At 40.1% G+C, this 24,688-nt stretch overlaps 1 long non-coding RNA gene across 2 annotated transcripts in view; it reads right to left on the bottom strand.

Moving 5' to 3' along the window:
- Nucleotides 1-23,271, bottom strand: part of LOC120384423 — a 57,911-nt gene extending 34,640 nt beyond the window's left edge. For both annotated transcript variants that reach the window (XR_005588877.1, XR_005588878.1), the window contains exons 1-3: nt 23,167-23,271; nt 9,338-9,857; nt 7,882-8,030 (exon numbers count right to left, since the gene is read on the bottom strand). This is a non-coding gene — a long non-coding RNA (uncharacterized LOC120384423). The remainder of the gene's footprint in view (nt 1-7,881; nt 8,031-9,337; nt 9,858-23,166) is intronic.
- Nucleotides 23,272-24,688: the final 1,417 nt, after the last annotated feature.

Here is a 24,688-nt window from a genome sequence, read left to right as displayed (position 1 = left end):
ATGGAGCTGTGACAGTTTACACCAGCTGAGGATCAGCCCCCTTGTATCCAGCTTGGGTATGTTCTGTTGGGAGCATGTTCTTTCCTGGAAGAATTGTCTTTTAAAACCCACTTTTTTGCTTTTGGAAAATGGCAGTGTCTACCAGTGGCTCACAGAGGTATTTTCATGTCGGACAGGCACAATTTCTACTCAGTCTCTGCCAAATAGTTGAATCAAAAGTACTTTATAACATAGGGGCCAGATCCTGCAAACACTTATGCAAGTGAACAGTAACTCATGTAAAGCTATTAATGTATGTAGTGTTTGCAGAATGAGGGCCTTGGATTTTACATTTGTTTTACTGCCTAATTTATACCTGCAAAGCCTCCCAGAAAAGGGGGAGTAGAGACAGGCACAAAAAGCCTGATGCTGCTTCCCCTGATGCTCAATGATTTCAATGGGAATTTTAGATGTGCAAGGAATACAGAGTCTATACCTGATAAATACTGGAAGCACTTACGGGGAAGGAGACAAATGGGGAGAGGCCTGCAAAGTAGAGTGAGGTAGAGGAAGGGAGAAGTGAACTCCCAGGGAAGAGGCTAGGGACATATACGCATAGTAGATGGTGGGAGGGAAGGAGAAACAAGAAAGAAGAAATGTGTTGGGAAATCAAAATTGGTCATTTCGGTTTAATTACATAGCACTTATCGAGTAAAATATAATTTTAGAAAAATTGTCACTGCAAAACAACAACAGTGCTTTGTATTTTTATGGCTTCTTTACTCCAAAGACTTTGACTAGTCAATGGGCATTCATTTTAATTTCAATTGGAGCCAACTGAACCTCTAATTTATCATTTGGATAGGTAAACCAACCCTGTTCTGCCTCAATATTGTGCTAAAATAGTGTCATGGTCTATTCCAATTGCTGGATTGTGTCCTCCACTTTGTAGGGATTTTTAGGGGTGTGTGCATATCAGTATGTGGAGAAATTAATGGACACTAACTTTTAATAATTCACAGCAGTGGGCATAAATAAAAATTAGCTTATCCTTGTCCTGCAGTCAATGTAACATGAAGAAACTGTATTGCAAGCTATCCTGGTAGCTATTTATGTTAGTCAAAGACAAAGTACACTATGTGCTTTTAATTATAGCTGTGCTATTCTCACTGTGATAGATAAAGTTGTGTCAGCACTTCCATTACAAAACCCTATTTTTAGGGGTTTATAAGTCAGCTGTTAAAATTCGCTTTAGGCTGAAACTTGGCATGCAAAGTGTCAGCCTGCAAGCACTATTTTATAAATATGAAAAAAAAATACTTTTGGTCACTTTATTTTACAGGAAAGCAGTTTTTAACACTGTCATTTCTAACTCAGAAAAAGTTTCATTATTCAAATGCTACAGGCTTTATATAAGCCGTGCTACATTTTAAAAAAATAAATAGTTTAGCTTTTATTCATGTTTGCAGATTAGCTACTATCCATATGTTGTAACTATTTTTAATCATGTTTTTAAGCATGTATTCTTATGGCTCATGCTATGGATCTTGTGAAGAACAGTAAATGATAGGACTTGCAGCACCTAGGCAAAAACACCAACAGCTGTTCTCTCACTATAGCCACACAATTTGGAGTATGTTATTCCACTCATTAGCATTGTTAATGTTTAATAATAGCAGCATTCATTCTTTGCATGAAAAATATATCATAACTAAATAAGGGCTTGCTCCTTTCAATCCTTACTCGGGCAAAACAACCAGTGACACCAATGGGAACAGGAGAAAGCCCTGAGATTTCAACCTGTGAGCAAAATTCTGTCCTCAGATGCTTGTGAGGCTTCCACTCACTTTAACAAGAGATTCACGCACATACCAAAGCAGCTTGCCCTAAGTTTAGGGCACAGTATTTCAGCAGCTGGTAACGAGGTTCCGATTCCAATCAAATGATTCCAATAATCCTGCTCATTTTAAAATATACACTAACAGAGATTAGCATGATGGCTTGAAATGGTCCACTGTTATTACTAAGATGCTTTTTGTTTGTTTGCATCATGTATATAGATATTTTTACCCTCCGGAGTGCAATGGTTCCTTTTTGCCCAATCCACCAGGTGACTTATATGTACCTTTAAAAAATTTTATAAATATTACACAGCTTCAAAACATTCTAACGTACTGAAGAACTGTGCATTTCAAAGAATATATTTACAGGCTCCTGGTGGTTTGTGTGTTACTGTGCACCTTTTCAAAATACTTTTGATATCATAAGAGCTCGAAGGTATTCTTTCCAGGCTTAAAGGCAAATTTTACCTTCATGTATGTGTACAATCTTTGTTCAAGTCAATGAGTAAAAATTAACTTATCGTGTTAACTCCATGGGAAGAATCATGAGACTTCTGTTGAGAACTGTACATGTGTATGCAAGAGTAGAATTTGGCCCTATGTATTGTCCAAAAGTAAATGAACCTTTTAACATCATAGGTAAATATTATGATCCAAATTCAGATCTAGTGTAAGCAGATGGAACTCCATTAATTCTACCTACTTATTCCTCATTAAAATTTGGCTCTAATGGTATTTACACCTTTCTCAAGTGATAAAGAGAGAGAGAAAGAAATGGAATGAAAACAAAAAAAATGGACATTTAGACTTGTAAATATTATCAGTTTGATCCTGCAGTCCTTATAGAGGCAAAGCTCCCTTCAGTGGAACTTGTCTACATTACCATTGCAGAATTTGGCCCTATGATTGTATCACACACTCAAAACAAACAGGAGATTCAAAGATAAGGCTGACACATCTCAATCCTTAGTGAACAGTTAGGTTTTTTCCCCATCACAGCAGTAGGAGTTAAATCATGCATTTTGTTGCTCTCTGTCACTCACAGCTTCTACATTGCCCAACTAAAATATTTGTATCTGATGCATTCATATTCATTCAAAGCAATTACCATGTAATTGTAACATAATTCAGAGAGGATAATAAAAGTCTATCGACAAAGGGGCTCTGCTCTCTCCCAATCATTTGTTCATTCTTGTTGTAAGCTGGAAAAACACTGATCTGCACAAATTCAGAAGAGCTAAGCTTCCTTTCCCTTTAATTCTAATGTAATGTATAATAAAGAGGAAAACAGCAGTGCGCTAGCATGATCACATCTAGTGCTAATAGCACAGAACTGGAATCTTGCTATATGCAACAATCAAGGAACAATAACAGGTGACCAGTTAATCAGCCCTGGCACGTAGACAACATGACAGACTCTAAATGTTAAATCCCTCTTTTAAATAACACTAATACAAAACATTGGAATTGTGCATTTTTAACAAGTTAATTCCCCCCTCCCCCCCCCTTTTAGATGGGAAGGGGTGTGGCCTGTTTGTTGTTGCAGATTTTTTTTTTATCCTGGTCTTTAATCCCAGACTTGGCTTGTTGCGCTTCAAATTGAAATATCCTGAACAGATGTAAAAACACATGTGAGCCACTGCTCACAAGCTGTGCAAAGCTTTGTTTCATCTGCTGATGATGTGAGCCTAAAGGAGATCTTTTTAAAATTTCATCACTATTCAAAAGGATAATTAATACGTACCCCCAGGCTTTGATTATGCTATACCCAGTGTGTACTGCTGGTACAAAAATAATGAGGCTCTCATCAGGCCGAATGAATACTTGCAGCAAACATTCAGTTTCCATAAGAAATTTAAGATTCAGCGGAGGTACCATGTAGGTGGCTTAATCTAATTTTAATTTGTAACACAATACAATAGATAAGATCATTTGTTTGTAACCAGCGCAGGCATTTTGTTTACATGAAACCCCAGTCAGCATTCAGCAGATGGTCTTTTTAAAGGCTTAATTGAAGTTTTCTAATCTAACCTTTTTTTTTTCCATTGTGAAAGAGGAAAATAAGACAAAAATAAGAAATTACAAGGAAGCAGAAAAACAGCATTAAGACCATTTCGTGGGGCACGTATGGTTTGTATGAAGAGGGCACAGGTTTGCCACACTATGCAGGTTTGATATAAGAAGAGAAGACAGAAATGTCAATGTTTTAAGCCTCTGTTTTGGTACTCGGATGGGGCACCATGTCCTCTTTATATGTTTCTGGCACAAAGGCCATGCCACAGCTAAATTGTTTCACAGCCACCAAGCTCATTAAATTAGCTCCCAGTTTTTCCAAAGACCAACTGTATCCGTCTCACTCTGGACTTCTCACAGGCTGATTATTTTGACTTTTGCACTTTCTACAATCAAGTTGTTTCTGCTGCAGCTCCATCCTGCTCTGCTCCTGCTGCCTCTGATATTACCACACTGACCACAATAAACACTTTCCCCCCCACAGGCTCCAAGCTGCCTCTGGCAGCCTTCCAGTGAAATAGACTGGAATAAACCTTTCCCAAACATTGAATACTCTTCACATACTTTGTATCCGAAGTGTCTGACTTTTTGTTTTTTAAAAATGAAATACAACATTTTTTCTGACTAATCCTGGGGACCACACGGTGGGTGATTTCACACCAATGTGGAAGGCCAAGGGGTGCAGGGCTCTGCACTACTTATGCCTTGGGATGGGGAAACACTGGTACAATAGCCTTACAGAAGAGCTGCCACACCCTCTGTGTGGCAAACAGAGGCTGGACTAGAGGTGATGTTGTGGGTGGGCCAGGTGCAGGCTGGGTAGATGTCACAGAGACAGAGTCCCTGTGCAAGTGATGGGGGCAGGGGGAAAATGGGTAGATGTAGTATTACTCCATAGCTTCCAGCATGCTTGTTATGTGAATGTAATTAGTCACGCAGGATCTGATTCTGTTCCCATTACTCAGAATGAATAGTACTTTGCTCTGAACAGGAGTACTGAAGATTAAGGTACTGTTCAATTTAAATAACAGGAGCAGAATCTAACTGATAGTAAGCAGCCTGAAAACGGAAGCTCCGGAGACTGTTTTTTATCCTGAAAATTCTTGATGACCATTGCCATTTACAAATAATTATATGCCTGGTCCTTCCTATATTATTTTATTTTACAGTCCTTACAATATTACCCTGCTGATGGCCTATACCAATGGGGATAGGTATCAGTGAGAATGACAAGACAGAAATTAGCTATGGCAGGTAAGTCAATTAGGTTAACTATCCATAGTCACATATGCAAAATTTGGAAACATAAATAGGCTCTTGCATAACTATTTGGTTTGGTTCACAAAGGGTGCTTTAGAATCACTATTGCAGTGCCTAACTTTAGGTGCCTTGCCACCTAAGGAAATCCACAACCCTGAGTTATGCACCCAGTTATGCATACAATGCATGAGGAGAGTTTGACCCAAGAATGGGATTCGCAAAAGCCAGCATGCTAAGTAGGGAGATTCCCAAATTTGAAAATGTTGACCTATATGACGTTAATTTGAGGCTAAATTGTGACATTAACCCATATGTCATGTGGTGTAGATACAGTGTCTCCTGTAGCTCAGGGGAATATGGTCATAGTGATATCCAACAGAAGCTGATCCATTTCACTGGCTGCAGTGAAGGATGATATACATTCATATACCCTTTCCTTCTGCACTGCACACTTTTGTCCACGAGGAGTAAGATAACACTGATTTTCTGGGGGTTAAATATTTTTTTCAGCTGCCAGAAGTTTGCATTCCATGAGAACATTTTCTTTCTTTACAATTGTATAAATAGAACCACCACCTCCTCCTCCTGCCCATTAGGCAGTCTCTGAGAATGCCTCGTGGATTGGGACCTGCAGGCGAGATAGGCAGGAGAGTGTCTAGTTTAAGGAGCTCACTGGGCTTTGACAAGAAATGGGTGTCAGGATTTAGGTGGCTCTATGCATGCTCATAGGCAGATTTTCAGGTGCCACGGTGACTATACTGGTGGAAACTTAGTTGTATAAGGAATTCAGGCAACTGTGGGGTAGGCAACAGCTGAGTGGTGGTTTTGAGGATCTAAATTGTGGACTTAGGCCCCTAAAGTCATCAAATTCTTTGTGGATTTGGGTGCCTAAATCTTTTTGTGGGTCTAGATCCTACAGTTAGGTGCCTGAATCCCTGCTTAGGCACTGGACTTCAGTAGGAGCTGCAGGTGCATAATGCCTTTGAAGATAATCATTTAGGCATCTATATGTGATTTTAAGTACCTAGCTTCAAGGATCCAAGTTTGAAAATGTTGGGTCTAGTGCACTAAGTATCAAATACATCTCTCAAATCAAAAGGAAACTTTGCATTAATTGTTTGATGTAAACTATCTGAAGCATTGAATGCACGTTGAGAAGAATTCAAGTGTGAGTCTTTCTTGCCACAGTAAGGAACAACAATCAGTCATCTTCAGAATCCTATGTGAAGTAACATATTGATCTAATCAGAGGGAGTAGAAAATGACATATGGGTAAATACATAAGAAAGTATTGTTTGTTTAAAAACCATTGCATCATTTGGTTGTCCAGGTACTGAGAGACAGACAGTATGATTTAGACTGAAAGCCTTCTTCCTTAAATAATATGAACTTTTGGTTTAAGATTTGTGACTCTTTCCAGGACTGGCTAGCAAGGGGGCTATGATTTTATTTTTTTTTGGTGTGAGATTAATTTAAATGGATTTGCTGGATGTGACACTCAGAAAGATTAACCGTTCTAACAAAGCTGGGTTTCATGATTGAAGCTTATTGAGTCCATAGGCAAGGCTTGGGTTCAGTGACTTCATGTCCATTCATGCTAACTTGCTGCATCACTGGAATTGGGACTAAGATGCAGTTCTGATGCAACAATAGAATGTTTAGAAGAGAAAATTAATTTCCATAATATCAAATTGAGATATAATTATCACATGAGCTCAAACATACATAATGAAGCAGTGCATGATAACTGGGGAATTCCAAAAAACTGGTGGTATAATTGGCCACTGCCTACTAGACGCAGAAGGACAAAGGGGCTAGAACAATTATTTTTAAGCTGAATTTTCAGAGGTCAAGTAAATGCAGCCTCTTTCTCTAGAAAGCAAGTCAAGCTGCCTTCTGCTTAGCTGAGTTGACTAGCTAATCTAGCTCCCTAAATGTATGTGCCTCATCCACCATTGGAGTCTCTAGCCACCACTGCGCACAGGAAAGGGGAGAAGTTCCACAGGACCTCCATCATGTGATTTATGTCAATGAATCAGATTTGAACTCAAAATTCATCATGAATCACAACCTGATAAAATTAAAAACTATCCTAATATAAAAAAAATCTCAATAAGCTACTATGCAAGTATCCGGCTCTACCAAAAGAAGGACAGGAGACACTTGATATGCATTTAATCAGGCTACAACTTTACTATTAGATGTCTGGGACTACCCAGCAGATACAAGTGTACAGTGCAGACAACTCCATGTTCATTCAATAACTACGTAGGGGCTTCTACCAGTCCCACTTCATTTTCCATCCAGGTCTCCCAGCCAACCCATGGCTGGGTCTTATCATTCACGCTCCCCCCGCCTCCCATAAGAGGGTTAAGGTGCACTAGAAGAAAGGGGGATTGGCTCTCTGCTGTACCATCCATAGGAGCCCCAAACCTCCTCCCCCCATTCTGTTCCTTTAACCAACACCTCCTTTTAAAGTCCTTTACCAAGCCATTATCTGGTCACTGGATGCCTATGGAGTACCTGCAGTGGACATCCGCCCCACACTCACATAATGAGTCGTGACATACAGCCTAACCCCCTTTTCTCCTCACCATAACAAGCCCTCCCTGAACCCACTGTGAGGAAGGTGAAAGCCCCCAACTCCACTTAGGCCAATCTGGTGGTGAGGGAAAATTTCCTTCCCAGCTCCCCTTAAAAGGAGCAGCTAGCATGATGTCCACAGCAGATCCTGCCCAAACCTGGTATTTTGCCACCTGAAGGGAAGGGAGGTTGGGTGCTGCCTCACCTACTGTGTAGAGAAAGGGCCTCTCTCATTTGGGCTTGCCACTTTGCAAGCTTTCCTCGCTGCTACTCTTCCTCTGGCAAGCCTGGACAACGTCCCTCCTGCTTAAGGTGTGGTGCGGTGTGGTAAATTTTGTAGACTGGAAAAAAAACCTAGAGCAAATCATGAGTGGTTTGTGGGTTTGAAATTGCACCAAGGCCCATCACATAACTTTCTTGGTTCAAGCAGGCCAGTTCAGACAGCTCTGATTACTGTATTTTAAATTTATATGAAATGTAGATGGAAAGTTGAGCAATAGAGCACATGCAAACAATGCAAATGAAAAGATTTGATCAAACCATGAGCAAGAGAATTAAAAAGTTGGTACATTTCCAGGGTCACAGTGTAATGCTAGAGGTTAGGTCAACAGTGTATATGAATATAAGAGTAATAGGAACAGAGTTTCAGTGAAATTGGAGTTATGAAATAGGGGGCATATGTTTTTAAGTTGCAACACAAAATAGTGTGGTTAGTTCCAACCTTTTAATTCATACTGAGTGTGCTATATGGCTTCAGTGTCAGGTCTGAATGGATGCATTTCCATAGACCTCAAATTCCCTATGCAGATGATTTCAGCGGCACAAAACTGCGTAATTAACACTTTTTAAAACATTGTTGAAAATGGGACTCAGTCATCTACATTTCTTGGGTGCTCTTGAAAATCTCACTAGGTGTCTAAACTACCTTTGAAAGTCTAGCCCTATATGATTTGCTTGAGGTCACACAAGAATTTTGTAGAGCAAGGAAATTGAACCCTGGTCTCCTAAAGCACACATCTGTGCCCTAACCACATAACCAGTCCTTCTCCTGCTTTAAACCTGTTAGAAAGATTTATGTTAAATTGTTCTAATCTAGAACTAAAACGTGTTGTACCAGCCTGTAGGCATCAAGAAGTAGTGTAGCATTCTACCAGAAAATAGGAAAATAATATTAAGGTCAAAGACAGAGATTTTGTTACCATAAAATCTCCCCCCATGTGTCTGATCTGCACTACAAAATGTTATCATGTCTGAACAGGATTATTAACAATCATGATAACTGATCCTGGACTGAACATAGTTTGGGGGTTAGTTACACCAGGACAAACTGTGTTCAGCACTGGCAGATGATACGATTGTAGACGACTATGCTCAGACATAGTAAATATTTGTAGTAGTGGGCTGGATTTACAAGTATAGACAATAAAGGTATATGAAAGTTAAAACTTGTTTTATGTGTATGGCAGCCTAAAATTAGTCTTCTGTATTTGTGACATGTCTTTTAGTTCTTTCTTTGTTCATGTAGCCAAGCGATACAACTTCAGGGTGTCAGTGTGATGATCTAGTTACCATAATGGACAAAACAAACAAACTATAGAATATTTCAGAACAAAATTCCAAAGAGATATTTATTTATACTTGAAGAAAAACATGCAACTCACCTCACATTGCATGCTATTTGGTCCCATTTGAGTGAATAAAGCTAGCTATTTGGTTTCAGGCTTGACATCCAGATTCCCATTCTGTAGTTGATCTCATTTGTTTCCTCCAAACAAAAGAGCTCCCCCCCCCTTCCTTTGAATAAGGTAAATGATCAAACCCAAATCCCAGGTTAATGAGTGCCAATCATAGCTCCAGCCCCCATTTCAGACTTGGCAACAAGTTCCCCAAGCCTTAGCAAACAATTATCATTCTGCTCTTGTAGAAATTGATTCTTGGGTTGACGAGAGCAGTCCTCCCTCGGCTGGTAAGGTCCTGCCATGGGAAGCAATTACTGCAAGATGCCAGCTGACAGACTCATTCCGTAGAAAGTCAGGTTGTCTTGATCCTCAGGCACTCTCTAGGCAAATTGTATCCTCACACTCATCTCAAACCTCTTACGAACTGTTGGCTTCTATCAGGAAAAATGGATTGTACCCTTTGTTTCTGTGGCATTTGATAGAATAAAACTGGACATCCTGCCTGCACAATAAGAAGATTTAATTTTAAAATTCTAACACCAAAATGCTGCAGTATGATAAAGAAAAAAAGAAGCATAGAGCAATGAAGATTGCTACTTGCCGAAGGGAACATTAATAGAACGCAGCTAGCATGACTTAAAAAAAAAAAAAGACCCAAATTCCATTAGCAGAAGCCTGTCTCCAGTGATCAGAATTTTCATTTTCCCTTAATTTTCTAACAGTTTGTAGTACCACTTTCACTTCCTTTCTTCTGACTTTTTTTTTTAAATCTTTGATATTCCAGGGAGGGCAACTGGGAAAAAGTAAAGATTGTCTGCATAATTACAGCCAATGTGACTGTGTTTGAACTCTGATTGAGACTTTGCCAAATGCTGGAGAGACAGAGACACAGAGCCAATACCAGCTGCAAAAAGAAGGTGGCATTAAAAGTCAGCTGAAATCTATTAATCTTGATATCTAGCAACAGATGATCCAAATATGGAACTGACTAAATAAAACAGTGAGCCATGTGCTCCACTTCAAACACAATATTGCCAGTGAGAAGTAACAACATTCTATTTCACAGATTCATATGATGAGGGTTATTGTTTATTTGTTTGTTTATGGTGGTGCCCACAATGTGCTAGGGATTTTCCAGACATTCATGAAGAAATGGTTCCTAACCATCAAGATTTGACAGTCTAAGGACAGAGAAACAAATAGGCTGAGGCTAGAAGAAAGGGAACAACAAGCTAAGATTTTTTTTAAGCAAGTCAATAAGTCTATTTTATTCAGCTCTCTTGAGTTCTTACACTGTACCCCTCTCTGTAGTCTCTGAGCACCCACTATAGCTGAAATGGGTCTTTAAGAAGGACTCAAATATAGACAAGCATATTCCAAATGCTGCTTTACTCTAGCATGCACACCAGGAATGTTGGGAGCTCCATGTGAACATCATCAAGTGATTTTCTGGAGACTGAAATATGAGCCATGTCTATCCATATCTACATGGGTAGGAAATGTAATTATTATTTTTCCCAATTACAGTGTTTCTATAGAGTGGAAAATTCTATTTATATAACTTTATTATTACAATAATAATTAATTAATAATCATTTGGTTTTTATGAAGTTCAGAAGGCCTAAATAATATGATTTTAAATATTCAGGCCTAGACCCACCTCCTGTGTTTATCAGCATAACTTCATTGAAGTCCACAGAGCTATATGGATTTACAGCAGCTAAGGATCTGGCCTTTATTGTTTATACTTTCTAGCATTCTGAGGAAGCATTCATTAGGATTCCTCCTAATTAAATTTCTGCTTTTGAGATTTTTTTTCTGAAATCCATTTACAATGGTTTTTTTTGTTTGGTTGGTTTTTTTGTTTGTTTTTTTGCCTTTGATTATCAGTTATACTCCAGATTCAGTAAGGGCTGAGTATACCCTTAGAAAGCCTTTTAACCTGGCTGGTAAGTTAAAACTCTCCAAATCTCACAGGCCCACAGGGTTTCCCACCTTAATTAATTACTAACCCCCTCCTTGTCCTCTTAAACTGGGTCATGAATTAATTTAGAAAGTTAATTATGCAATTTTTCCCCTCTTATTTCACTTATGCCTTTCATCCTTCTGTCCATTGGCTATAAACAATCTGAAAATGTCACCACATAAATGAAGAATGGCTAATGCAAATTTAGGACTGAAAAGAAAAAAACCTAGTTATATATTATCATCACACTTAATCGTTATTAGAAAATACTTTAATTTCCCTCCTCTTGTTCTGCTATTATATGGTACATTTTTTAGACCTGGGAGAGAGCAGTAAATTCCATTATTCATTTGAGGAATAATTTAGGTGGATATTATCTATATGTAAGAACATAAAAAAAATAGAATTGCTATACTGGTCACACTAATTCTCCATCTAGCCCAGTATCTTGTCTTTTGACAGTGGACAGTGCCAGATGCTTCAGAGGGAACCAACACAACAGGGCAATTATTGAGTGATCCATCCCTTGTCGTCCATTCCCAGCAGCTGGCAGTTAGAGGATTAGGGACACCCAAAACATGGAGTTGTGTCCCTGACCATTTTGACTAATAGCCATTGATAGACCTACCCTCTATAAACTTATCTAATCCTTTTTTGAATCCAGTTATACTTTTGGCCTTAACAACATTGCCTGGCAATGAGTTCCACAGGTTGACTGTGTGTTGCAAAGAGAAGACTAAGGAGGAATATAATAGAGGTCTATAAAATCATGAATGGTGTGGAGAAAGTGAATAAGGAAGTGTTAAGTTACTCCTTCACATAACACAAGAACTAGGGGTCACCCAATGACATTATTAGGCAGCAGGTTTAAAACAAACAAAAAGAAGTACTTCTTCACATAACACACAGTCGACCCATGGAACTCACTGCCAGGGGATGTTCTTAAGGCCAAAACTATAACCGTTTCAAAAAAGAATTAGATAAGTCCAGGGAGGATAGATCAATCAATGGCTGCTAACAAAGATGGTCAGGGATGCAACCCCATGCTCCAGGTGTTCCTAAACTCGGACTGCCAGAAGCTGGGAATGGATGACAGAAGATGGAAAAATCAATGATTGCATGTTCTGTTCATTCCCTCTGAAGCACGTGGCATTGGCCACTGTTGGAAGACAGGAGACTGGGCTAGATGGACCATTGGTCTGACCCAATATGGCCGTTCTTACGTTCTCGTGTTATGTGAAGAAGTAATTCCTTATATTTGTTTTAAACTTGCTGCCTATTGATTTCATTGAGTGACCCCTGGTTCTTGTGTTGTGGGGAAAATGACACTTCCTTATTCATTTTCTCCACACTGTTCATTATTTTATAGATCTCTGTCAGATCCCCCCTTAGTCATCTCTTTTCCAAGCTGAACAGTCCCAGTCCCAGTCTGTAAGAAGAATACATTCCCAGGAGGCAGAGAACAGCAGGTAAGAACAGGGAAAGGACTAAGTGATACAGAGTAACACAGCTACCCCTCTGAAACCTGGTTCTCCCTAGTCACACATTTTCTGTGATCCTGTTAGTCATGCATTGATTAATAAGTACGTATATACTATGTAAAATGGGTAATGGAGAAAATGGGTGACATTCAAAGTAACATACTATGCTGCAGAATAGAAAACCCTCTTCATGATGTTTCTTTTTAGCTGTATTTTGGGGTGTGGAAATGCGAAGAGGAACAGTTTGAGAAGGCTTTCAAGCCCTGTGCCAGATGCAAGAACGAAGCAACATTTGCAGGTTCTTCTGCCAGCTCTCCAAGGACCTGATCGAAAGTCTCCTAAACTTTGATTAACAATGGCCCTAAATTTGAGGCACACACACGATTGTTCATTTGTTTTTCTCAAGAGGTGTATACCTACCGTGAGATTGTCAAATACTCCCTCCCAAATAATCTTAGGGCTACATCTTTTATGGTGGGCTTTTTTTTTTCCAAGCAACAATGCATCAGTATGTCCTGAGCATACTGCCATAGTTTTTTGCCATTGTGATATTTGCCATAGTACCTTTTTAAAATCCAAATATGGTAGAGTTGCAAATATCACAATGACAAAGTGCATTTATTAACAATCTTAGCTAATATTAACATCAGAATGCTTTGTGTTTCTCTGTCATCCAGCGATCAAAGATGGCAAATGGTTTTTTTTCAATATATTAATATTAATTAAGCCTCATAACACTCCTATGAGGTAGTAAATTTCAGGAAGCGGAGACACAGGGCAATTCACACAGGCCTGGATCCACAAAGGGACTTAGGCACATTGAAATGCTTAGCGTTGCAACTTCTAACTTTTAGGTGCCTTGAAAAGTCACTAGTATCCATAAAGCCTCAGTTGGGCACCTACAGGGTTAGGCAGCAGCTGAGCGGTGGTTTTGTGGATCACAGTTGTGCTTAAAACTGGGATTTAAGTGCCTAAATCTGGGCTTTAGGCAGTTAAATCCCTTTGTGGATCTGGCCATGGTGAGTCTGTGTTAGAGACAGGAATAGGTTGCAGACCTCCCAAGTCCCAGTCCTGAGCTTTTACCACGTGATATACTACGTAAATGAATTCTAGGAAGAAGCATTAAGAGATTAACATTTTACACTAACTCAAGACAAAGGACAGAGGTTGCTCTAATGCTGCAGTATTCCACACAGGAAGTAGTATCTAGACAACAGCACGCTTACAACAAATCTAACACAGTCACTGAGGGGATCATTTGTCTTGGCATGCTGCCATTTCTTTGTTTGGAGTTAAGTGGCAAATTTGAAACAGTTAGAAAATCATAACCTTGTAAGCAGATTACAGGAAATAGTACTATGAATGAAACTGCTCCGAGGATTAGGTTAGGTGAATGCCCATTCAAATTGCATAAAGGTTTCAAATGTTACTCATGTCACTGAGGGGACTCTGAATATTCATTAAAGTATCACAAGGAGCTCATTTTATATTAATGGAGAGGTCATGCAGCCTTCCAGAGGAATTCCGTTGTAAGGCGGCAAAAATCGATGTGCCATTAAGCATTACCAATTTGAAGCCTTCCTGGTTCACAGAAGCTCCTGAATTTGCAAAAATGATACAGTCACCCGGAGAAGAAGTCAGTGATTTCTTTTTCATCCAGAGGAAACATAACAAAAATCTAGTAAGTGTCTCTGCATATGGAAGCTCAGTTGAGAGTGTACATTAGATATTCATGTTCTGTATTCAGTAAAGCTTTAAAATATTATGTAATATAAATACAGTACTAGTGTTCTAAGTACACTTTATGTAACTGCAGTCCAGGAATTTGAAAGTTTGGGCTTTTTACAAACATCACCTGTCTAATACTGTGAACACTTGCAACAGTCTGTTCTGTTAAAGTTTACAGTGGAAGCAGCCAAAACTTCACACAAGTATACCATACATGGCTCTATGCACCTTCACGGTTTGAGAAACCAGAGAAGTATATACATCTATAGGGGATGTGTGTGTATGTAGTGTCATACAAAATCTATGAACCCAAATGTTTGCATCTGTGGAATATCCAAGACAGGTAATGCTAATTAGGGTACTTATCTAAGTGCTTCTCCTCTTCTCAAGTATAATGGTACCGTTATCCACATTGTTAAAATGAGACCTTAGGGCTCTTTCTAAGCAGAGAAAACACCTTACAATATATATATCTGTATGAGGGAAAATGGGGTCAGAGATTAGCAAAGGAGTCTGTGGGCTGGTAGGAAGCACCAGGTATGTTCCTGCATGAAATCATTATTTGGACATTGTTAATTTTCTGCAGTATTTCCTCCAATTTCATCTTTTTTCACTTCTCCTGACTTTCCCCGACCGCCCCATCCCGCCTTCTGTGTTTTGCAGTTTGTTGGGAAATCAGATCCACCCACACAATGGTTGTACAATTAAGCATATATTTGAATACACATTTAGGAAGCAGTCTGTGCTGCACTGCTATGATACCCAATTCAGATTGTTTAGATTAATGGCAGCTACATGCCTAATTTATTACTGTAATTATTGTGATAATTTAGAGGAGATAAATTGAAATCTATTAGAATTTAATGTAAAAAGCTGTAATTAGTCTGCTTTAGAGAGGGGAAAAAGCCAATGTACATAACTGAAAATCCATTAAGCCAATTATAATGCTACTGAGGCAGAAAATATGCAGCCATCTAAAATATATCCATGGCTTTAGCGTAACTGTACCCTAAGCATACAAACCCATGTGTCAGATTCCTTCATTAATTTAATAAACATATCAAGGCAAAAAAATCAGAGAATTCCTTAATCATCATAATTAATGCACATGGTTCAGACAGAGGGTTCGTGGGGGTGGGGGACGGATAAAATTTAGTTGCCATCAAGCAATTTTCATGTAAATAAAAACAGCAGCAGAGCATTGGAGGGGGTTTATGGGAGAGGAAGGTATATTGCTAATCATGGCAGTGGCTTTCTGAGCTATTCCCAGAAGTGCTAAAAGCTGTCCTGGTGCAATTAAAAATAATAATAATAATAATAATAATAATAAAAAAAGAGAAGCAGCAATTGCTATCACCTATTTACTGTCAAATTAATTCAGCTGCTCCTGAGATGCCATCTGTATCAGGAAAGCGAGGGTGTCACTAGCTTTACGATCCATCAGGAAAAGTGAGAGCGCTGTTCTGTTTGATGGCTCTGATAATGGGAAGAAGCTAAGCAATTGCAACAGATACATCATAGATTTTCTCATAATTACCTGACCTGTTACACTGTGTCACTCTGCCGCCAAACACACTGTTTTTATGTCAGAAGCTGTATGGGCATTCTTTACTTTGATCATTCTGTATTCTGCAGATGTCAGCATTACTGTATTTTAATTGACTCTGGGGTAGCATTAAAAAGCACCTTCTATTTCGGTTGCTTAGACCTGATGAGACTGACAACCTGGCATTTATGAACATTAGGCCTTCATGGTAACTATGTGAGGAACTGTGTTTTCCCTAAATCCCCTAAGTAGGAATAACAAAATGATGTTAGTAAACCAGTTAAGAAACTGCATCTTTGCAAAAAAGCACATCTGACATTCTCTGGCCATAAATATGGTAAACGTTTTCAATAAATTAGACTCTGGAGTCAAAAGTGCATGGTCTATCATAATGTGCAATTAGGATTTTAATGGTATTTTGGATCAGTTATTATAGTTGTCAAGGCCTCGGTGGGTAAAATGTCGATGCCCTCCAAACAAGGATGTCTGACAATCTCTGCCTTCCCAACATATCCCATTTGCCATGTTCATCCTTTTCCTCCTTCTCACATAGACGGAGACAGGTAGACTGTAGATCATTTAGCTTTCTTACAGCGATCAGCGCAATTATCAGTCACGACAGCTAAATGGTGCACGTCTCCAAGGCTACTGTACAAACATTTGTGGATCCCCAGAATCTCTCCGAACACTTCCAGGCGGTCCACAGAGGTATGTTTTCCACAACAATGAGTTGTGTGTTAATTTTTAAGCAGTGCACTCCCCGCTACTTGCCTAAGAGTATAGTGTTTTCTAGAGACTCTTCTGACCATCTACACTTCTGAAAGAACCAAGCACCTCTCTACACTGTGAGTTGCTGTTTCAAAATCACATCTTTCCTTGAAGTACAGATAATAGGGAAGTATCAACAATGGCTAGTGATAGGATGCTAGATAGGGAGAGCTCTAAGTTACTACACAGAATATTCTTTCCCAGGGTCTGGCTGTTGGGTCTTGCTGAAATGCCCCAGGTCCACCTGATTGCCATATTTGGAGTCAGGAAGGAATTTTCCCTTGGATCAGATTTGTTTTTCTTTTGCCTTCTTCTGCAGCCTAGGGCACAGGTTATCTGCAGGTTTAAACTAGAGTAAATGGTGGAGTCTTTGTAACTTGAAGGCTTTAAATCATGATTTGAGGAGTTAAGTAACTCAGCCAGATGGGGTGGCTCTAGACATTTCGCCGCCCCAAGCACGGCGGCATGCTGCGGGGGGCGCTCTGCCGGTCGCCGGTCCCACGGCTCCGGTGGCCCTGCCGCAGGCTCCACCAAAGCTGCGGGACCAGCAGACCTTCCGCAGGCACGCCTGCAGGAGGTCCACCGGAGCCACCTGCCGCCCTCCCAGCCACCTGCCGCCCTCCCAGCCACATGCCGCCCCAAGTATGTGCTTGGCGTGCTGGGGCCTGGAGCCGCCCCTGAAGCCAGAGGTTAGGTGTCTATTACAGGCATGGGTGGGTGAAATTCTGTGGCCTGCAATGTGCAGGAGGTCACACTAGATGATCATGATGGTCCCTTCTAGCCTTACAGTCTATGAATTTATGAGATGCTTCAAAGGAAGGACAGAAATACACAGTTCTAGATGAATATGAGATAAAATACAGATGGAAAAGACTTCTTCGGTTATCCGATCTAGTGGTGTCCAATCCTTCCAGACCGAAGGCCAAACATATTATTTCATAGGGCTGCAGGCAACATGTTGGGGCAGAGCGTCTGCCTGTTCCAGTCACTTTACATTGCTTAGGCAGAACAAAGGCAGTGCAAACCACCCACAAGCCTCCTATTGGAGATTCCGCTGACACGGCGTAGAGCTAGCATCTGGCTTGTATGCCTCCATCCCCACAGACCCTCACAAAGAGGGTATCTTAGAATGATAGAGGGAGAGTAGCTGGAATTTGTTGAACTCTTGCTATACTCAATTGGCATATTCTCCATTGGGGACCACAGCCAGCTGGCACAAGTTAAAGAAGCCCCTAGGCTTCTCTAGCCTACACTGTGGCAGAGAATCAGGGAGCTGATGGTTCTCATCTTTTCTTTTTCTCCTCCCCAGCACTGCCCTGTGAAAGGGGACTCATCCTTCACTAGCTGCTCCCTAAAGCACATGGAAAGCCAATACACTCCCTGAAACTCCCACAGCCTGGCAAGTAGTTCCCCCATTCCCTGTCTGTAGTCATTCAAACACTTCAGTTTAAAAGTAACAGGGCCTGGTTCAAGGAACACATTTTCAGTTCATAGATACAAATTTTCTTTGCAATACAGTCATTTAAAGGGCCAGAATTCTCTCAACAGATCTTGAGACCACTCATCTAGTCCCTCTCTCTGTCAGTACAGAAGCACTCCTGCAGCATGTTTTCTAGTGCTTTACCAAGTATAATTTTAAATTTTAAAATGATGAGGTTCTGCCACTTTCTTTAGGAGACTATTCCACATTCTAACAATCTCACTCTGAGGAATTGTTGCTAGTGATGTCGCTGGAAAACGTATATTAGTGGGTTACCCTGAATTATAGGGGGATGAAAAGTATCATTATAGTAAACAAAATGTACAAGATCAACTGAAGCTTTGCCAGGTCTTTTTCTGGAATTCCTTCATGGTAGAGCCAGTCATATATATGACTGTACATATATATGTATATCACACCCAAGATAATGTTGCTCAGTTGTAGAATTTCCAGTTAGGTAGATTAATTTCACTGTTACTTTTGGTTCTGTGTGATCTTAACAAGCTGTTCCAGGTTTTTTCCCTGCCAGACCATATTCCAACAGATCTTTCTGAGTTCCTTCTTATACCATCTTGGAAGCAGTACTGGAAAAACTTGTAAAAAATACAGCATGTGGAGGGAGGATGGACATTATTATTAGGTTAGGTCTGCCCATAAATTAACAGAAGATTATGCCACCTAGGATTGTTGGTTCCAAGATCTTGAAGCAGGCATCCAAAGTTAATTGAGAACAATTCAGGGGGAAAAGATGGATCCTGAGGTATTTGAAGCCCTGAGATAACCAGCTGGCCTGGAAGTCTGGTGGGAGGTGAAATGTAATTAAATGTTCCAAGCATATTGTCTTAGATTTATTGATATTGATTTTAAATCCTGATAATCCTCTGTAAAGTTTCAAAAGAAACTGAGTAGCTGGCTTATTTAAAAATGGTAAACTAGCACTATTTGTAGATTACATTCTGTGTTCATACTCATTTACTTTAATACTTTACTTTGGAAATAGGACCTAATCCAACTCCCACTGAAGTTAATAGGACACTTTTCATTGCTTGCAGTGGGAACCAAATTAGGCAGATAGTGAATTTCACATCATAGTTACTAGAGGCTTTATGAAAACAGCAAAACATAGGGACAGAAGATAGCCCTTCCTAGTCTTCCACTGAAGGAAAGAATTTTCTGATTGTATGCTATGTAAATATGAAAACAGTTTAGTGAATTGTAAAACATCTTTAATCAGGAGATAAACTGCCTACCTTTTCTAAGACTTGCAATAAAAATGACATAATAAGCAGCTCTCAAGAGGGGACAGAAGTCTATTAAGTTTAGGGAATTCTGGTTGATGTTCATCTAATATGAACATAATGTCTCTGTCTTACGATAGTGACCTCCTTTGTAAAGCACTTTGAGAACTAATAATGAAAAGTGCTCTATAAGAGGTAGGTATTATTATTATTGCTGCTTTTTGATGTTCCTGAGAGGGCTCCCAACTGGTTTATATATATAAATATAAAGCATTAGGGCTAATCAGTTAGCAAGTATTTTGGCCAAAACTTTAAAACTGAATTTTGAAAGGCATGTGGAAGACAAGATTTGCAAACTTCGCAATCTTCTTCTCTCTGCAGGATCAGCAGGATGTTGATCTTGCAGCTTGTATTTGTATTTGCATAGATTTCCAGTTTCAAGGGATTCTGAAATGTCTGCAGTGGCTCTAGTAAAGGTTTAGGAACATAAGAACTGCTTTACTGGATCAGACCTAAGTTGCTTCAGAGAAATGTGAGTGTAAGAACCTCACAGTAGATAGATGTGTGGTAATTTGCCTTCCACTAATTTGCCTGGTTTCTAATGGCAGGAGGTTTAAAAAGCCGTCTACATTTTTTGTTATCATTGGTTAGGCTAATTCTTGATATTCCTAATAGCCATATAAATGTTTGAGCTCTTTTAAAATCTAAGTTCTTGGACTTCATAATGTCTGGTGGCAGTGAGTACCACAAACTAATTACATGATGTGTGAAAAAGGATTTCCTTTTACTGGTTTTGAATTTCCTACCTTTTAATTTCTTGGAATATCTCTTTGTTCTTTTGTTCTGAGACAGGGAGAAGCTCTGAATCTATCTTTTCTAGGCTGCTGGCTGTTTTATATACTTTTATTGTCTCCTCTCTTATTCATCTCCTTTCTAAGGTAAAACTTCTCAATATTTTCAGTCTCTCTTAATAAGAGTTTCTCTGTGTCTTTGATCATTCTTGTCACCTTTCTCCTAGCCCCCACTTTTTCTACAATATCCTTTTTGAGATGGGGTGACAAGTATTGCACACAATATTCCAAATGAGGCTGTACCATTTAGTTCTATAAAGGCATTATTATACTCTTTGTATTATTAACCACCCAGTTCCTTATACGTCCTCATGTGTTGTTTGCTTTTTTGACTGCAAGTTTACATTGAACAGAGGTCTTGACTATTTAAAGTGATACCCAGGTCCCTTTCCTGAGTTGGTACAGTTAATTTCGAACCCTGTAAGGTGTCTGCATTTATCAACATTGAATTTCATTTGCCATCGTGTTGCCCACTCACCTACTTATTTTAGGTCTCTCTGAAATTCTTCACAGTTCACTTTACTCTCTAAAGGACTAATAGTTTTCTGTCCAGTCCTAGTGAGCTATGAGCCAGTGGTTTGCCATTATGAAGAGTGCCTGTTTCTGATATAATCTCAGACTTGATTTTTTTACAGAAATGGTTATAAGCTGTTGTAATATTTTTCTTACTTTGATAGCTCACTATTGTAAGTTGTCCTTTATTATTGTCAATTAGAACTGAGGGAAAAAATGGATTTTCCACCTTGCAGGAAATTCTGATATTTCAGTATTGGCTTTTGTCACAAATTGCGATGAAAAGTTGAAATTTTTAACGGAACAAAACTTTCTGAAAAATCTTAGTTCAGAAACATTTCAGTTCAGCATACTCCCAAATCACTTTTTTTTTGTTTTGATTTGTTCAGCTAACTCAAAAAGCTTCATTCCAAATTAGTTTACTTTAAACTACATTTTCCTGTGTAGTTCAGGTCTGATTACACCATTCTTCCCTAAGGGGCTAGGCTCCCTGACCGGACTATATCTCCTATGATGCACCCACAGCCATGTGAGTTCTATGATGAACTACTTGAGTTGGAGGTGATACCATATTGATACCGGACCTGTAGTCTGACCAGAGAGCCTAGCCCAGATGATAGAATGGAGGCATCAGGTACCTAAACTACAACTCCCATGACTCAATGCTTGTCTGTAGGGAAATGCAATTTAATGTTGAATGGACTTGAAACTAAATGCTTTGGGTCAGTTCAGCAAACCAAAATATATTCATTTAAGTTGAACTAAACCAAATGAAATATTTCATTTAGCTTTTCCCAATGGAAAGTTGGAAAACTTTAGTAAAATTGAAATTTTCCCAGGGAAAATTTTGACTTTGTGGAAACTGCACTTTTAATCAAAAAAGCATGCCAATGGAAAATCCTGGACAATGTCTAGTCAGTGTACATGTCAAGATATAAAAGGGTAGCTTAATCAGCTCAATACACAACATGCTTTGTTACCAAATTTAAACAGCATTAGGGAAGTATAGTACCCCCGCCCCCCAATACACACAAAACATCTATGCTCTGGTATTAACTATAAGCCCTCAGAGAACCTGCACTTCTTCCATTTCCAATTGTAATTCTGAAGAGTTTCTGATGTTTTAGGCTCTTTAGATTCCATTTTAAGTAAAGATGCTCCATCAAAATAAGTGTTTTTTATTTTATTTTACTTTATTTTAAACACACACTAGCTGTATATGTTATGTGGTTGTTAACACACATGCAGTTCAAAGTATGTTTGGTCAGGCATTCTTAAAGAATTCTACATTTTTAAGCCTATATTCAAGGAATTTCCACTAGAATGTTTTTCTTACTGTGTAGCTGTTCATTTCCCGGATGTATATTTGACTATTCTCCAAAATACTTATTTATTTTCTAATTTATTTATTGGCATTTTGCTAGTACAGTGCAGAGTACTATCTGAGAATGTATACAGAAGGACCAATAGACAAAAGATAAGCAATTTACAGCTTAGACCAGTACTTAGGTCAGAGAACTATAAGGATTCTAGCAAAGATGTAGACTTAAATAAAAAGGATATTCTTTTCTTGTTGGGTTCAAATCGCCAATAGTTTACAAGGCAGTGATCTTTTCAGAAATGTTCTCAGTCTGTGGCAGAGATTTGATTCTACCCCCATAGCATTCTGAGCACTGGAAAATCTTTTCTAACAAACCATTCCCAAACCAGAAAGTGGAAATACTCAATTAGGAGGCCTCAGATAAAGAGCATTGAGTGATTCAGCAAATAAATGACTGTCAGGCTGAGAAGGTCATAAAAGTTGTATCAGAGGGGTAGCCGTGTTAGTCGCTAAATTTGAGCCCAGAGAGAATTCCTGAAGTCAATGCATAGCAAATGTCTGGGTCAAATAGTTAGAGGTACTCTACAAAGATAGGCTTATACTTATACTAATGAGTATAAATATTGCAGGTTTCTAAGCCATGTAGGACATTGAATGGACCTCAGCTCCAGTTTACTGTGTTCATTTATGTTCAAATGGGTCTTTCAGAGAGCTCTCTACTGTATCTACACACTCCTTTTTAAAGCTATCATACTTTTTCTATCACTTTTTTTATACTGGCTGCAATGGGGAGCACTCACCTCACACAAGCACCTCCGGGCTCAGTTGAATATTCCCCAGTGGCTGATGGGGGGGTGACCCAGGCCCACCCACTATTCTGGGTCCCAACCCAGAGACCCTCTAAGTAGCAGCCACGTACCACATCACTTTAACTATGTTTCCTTTAACCAACTTCTTACAGCCCTTGTCTTCTTTGAGTTCCAGCAGCCAGCAAGAAGCACCTTCCTTGCTCCTCCAGTTCCTGCCAGCAGACAACTCACTCTGGCCCTACAGCTCCTTTTATGAGAGTCTGCTGGGCTCTCATTGGCTGCTCCTTGTAGCCAGTTGGCTGAGTCCCACACAGCTGCTCTAGGTAGCTTGGAGGACTCTCTTCTACTGCCCTTTTTCTGGGAGGGGTGTAGTAGGACTGCAAGGCCTCCAGAACAGGGCCTCCAGGCCTGGTACACCCATCACTGTGGCTCAGAAACTTAGCAGTGCACAAGTTCCTTAGTCTTACAGACAGGAGATCATTGCCCCTCCCCCACTGCTGTTGGAGTTCTGAAGATCTTGGCCCTGCTCTCCTTCTGCAGCTGTAGTAGCCCTGTGATACCACTTGTGAAGGGGAAAGAGAGGGAATGGGAATGGCAATGGGAAAGCTTAGTCAGAGAATTCCCATAAACACAACAATTCTGTAAAGAATTCAGAGTGATCACTGCTGTCAGTTGCCTACAAGGAAACTATGTGTATATTTTTTTATGAATGCGGTACATGCCTCTGCATGTTTCTTTATTATGGGTTACTTGCTATGGAGTTCATCAAAAGAGCTTCTTGATGGGGTGGCTGTCCCTCACTGGTAGGTAAGGGGTTAAAGCCACCCTGGGGAGGCTGCGCGGGAGACAGCCAATGAGGAAAAGGCTTATAGTGCCAGCCAATCAGGAGAATCTTTATTGGAACAACCAATCAGGGCCAAACTGGCCCATATAAGAAGGGGCTGCTGAGCAGAAGAGGAAGAAGTCACTCCTTGAAGGGTGAGGGAGGAGGGTTGGCTGCTTAGAAGGCTGGAGCACCATGGACAGAGCAGTGCTGGGTCTGCAGAGGAGGAGAAAGCTTCAGGCTGCCAGACTGAGGCCCTAATACAAGGGCGGAGAAGGTGCTAGGGCTGCGGGGAAGTGGCCCAGGGAAGGAGACGGCAGAGTTAGAGGGGCAGTACGTGGCTGCCAGCTTTAGGGTCCCTGGGTCAGGACCTCGAGTAGCAGGTGGGCCCGGGTTCCCCAATCTGCCCCCACTTGCCACTGAGTGGAGTGGCCAGTGAATGGACTCCAGTTGCCACTGAGATGAGCAGTTAGAATTGGGACTGCAGTTTGCCACTGAGGCAAGTGTTTGGACTAAGGACTCTTGCTCCCCTGGAAGTGGGGAAAGGACTGACTGGGAAACTGTCGAGGCTGTTTCCAGAAGAGAACAATGCGGTTTGGGGAGTGACACGGGTCCTGGAGGTGGAGACAGACAAGACGATGGGTGAGACACCACCTGAGAAGGGTATACTGGCAACCCCCAAACTAATTCCCAGGATGGCCAGCAGGAGGCACTGTGGTTCTGAGTCACACCCCCATTACAAGAAGCCAAGGAAAGACAAAACAATGACATAGACAAGAGTCCTGGAGGAAATAATGGGGAAGCTGTTG

Source organism: Mauremys reevesii, linkage group 1 (genome assembly GCF_016161935.1).
Source record: "Mauremys reevesii isolate NIE-2019 linkage group 1, ASM1616193v1, whole genome shotgun sequence".
Lineage (NCBI taxonomy): Eukaryota > Metazoa > Chordata > Testudines > Geoemydidae > Mauremys > Mauremys reevesii.
Note: the sequence above shows the minus strand (reverse complement) of the source record. Positions and strands in the feature narration are given on the sequence as shown.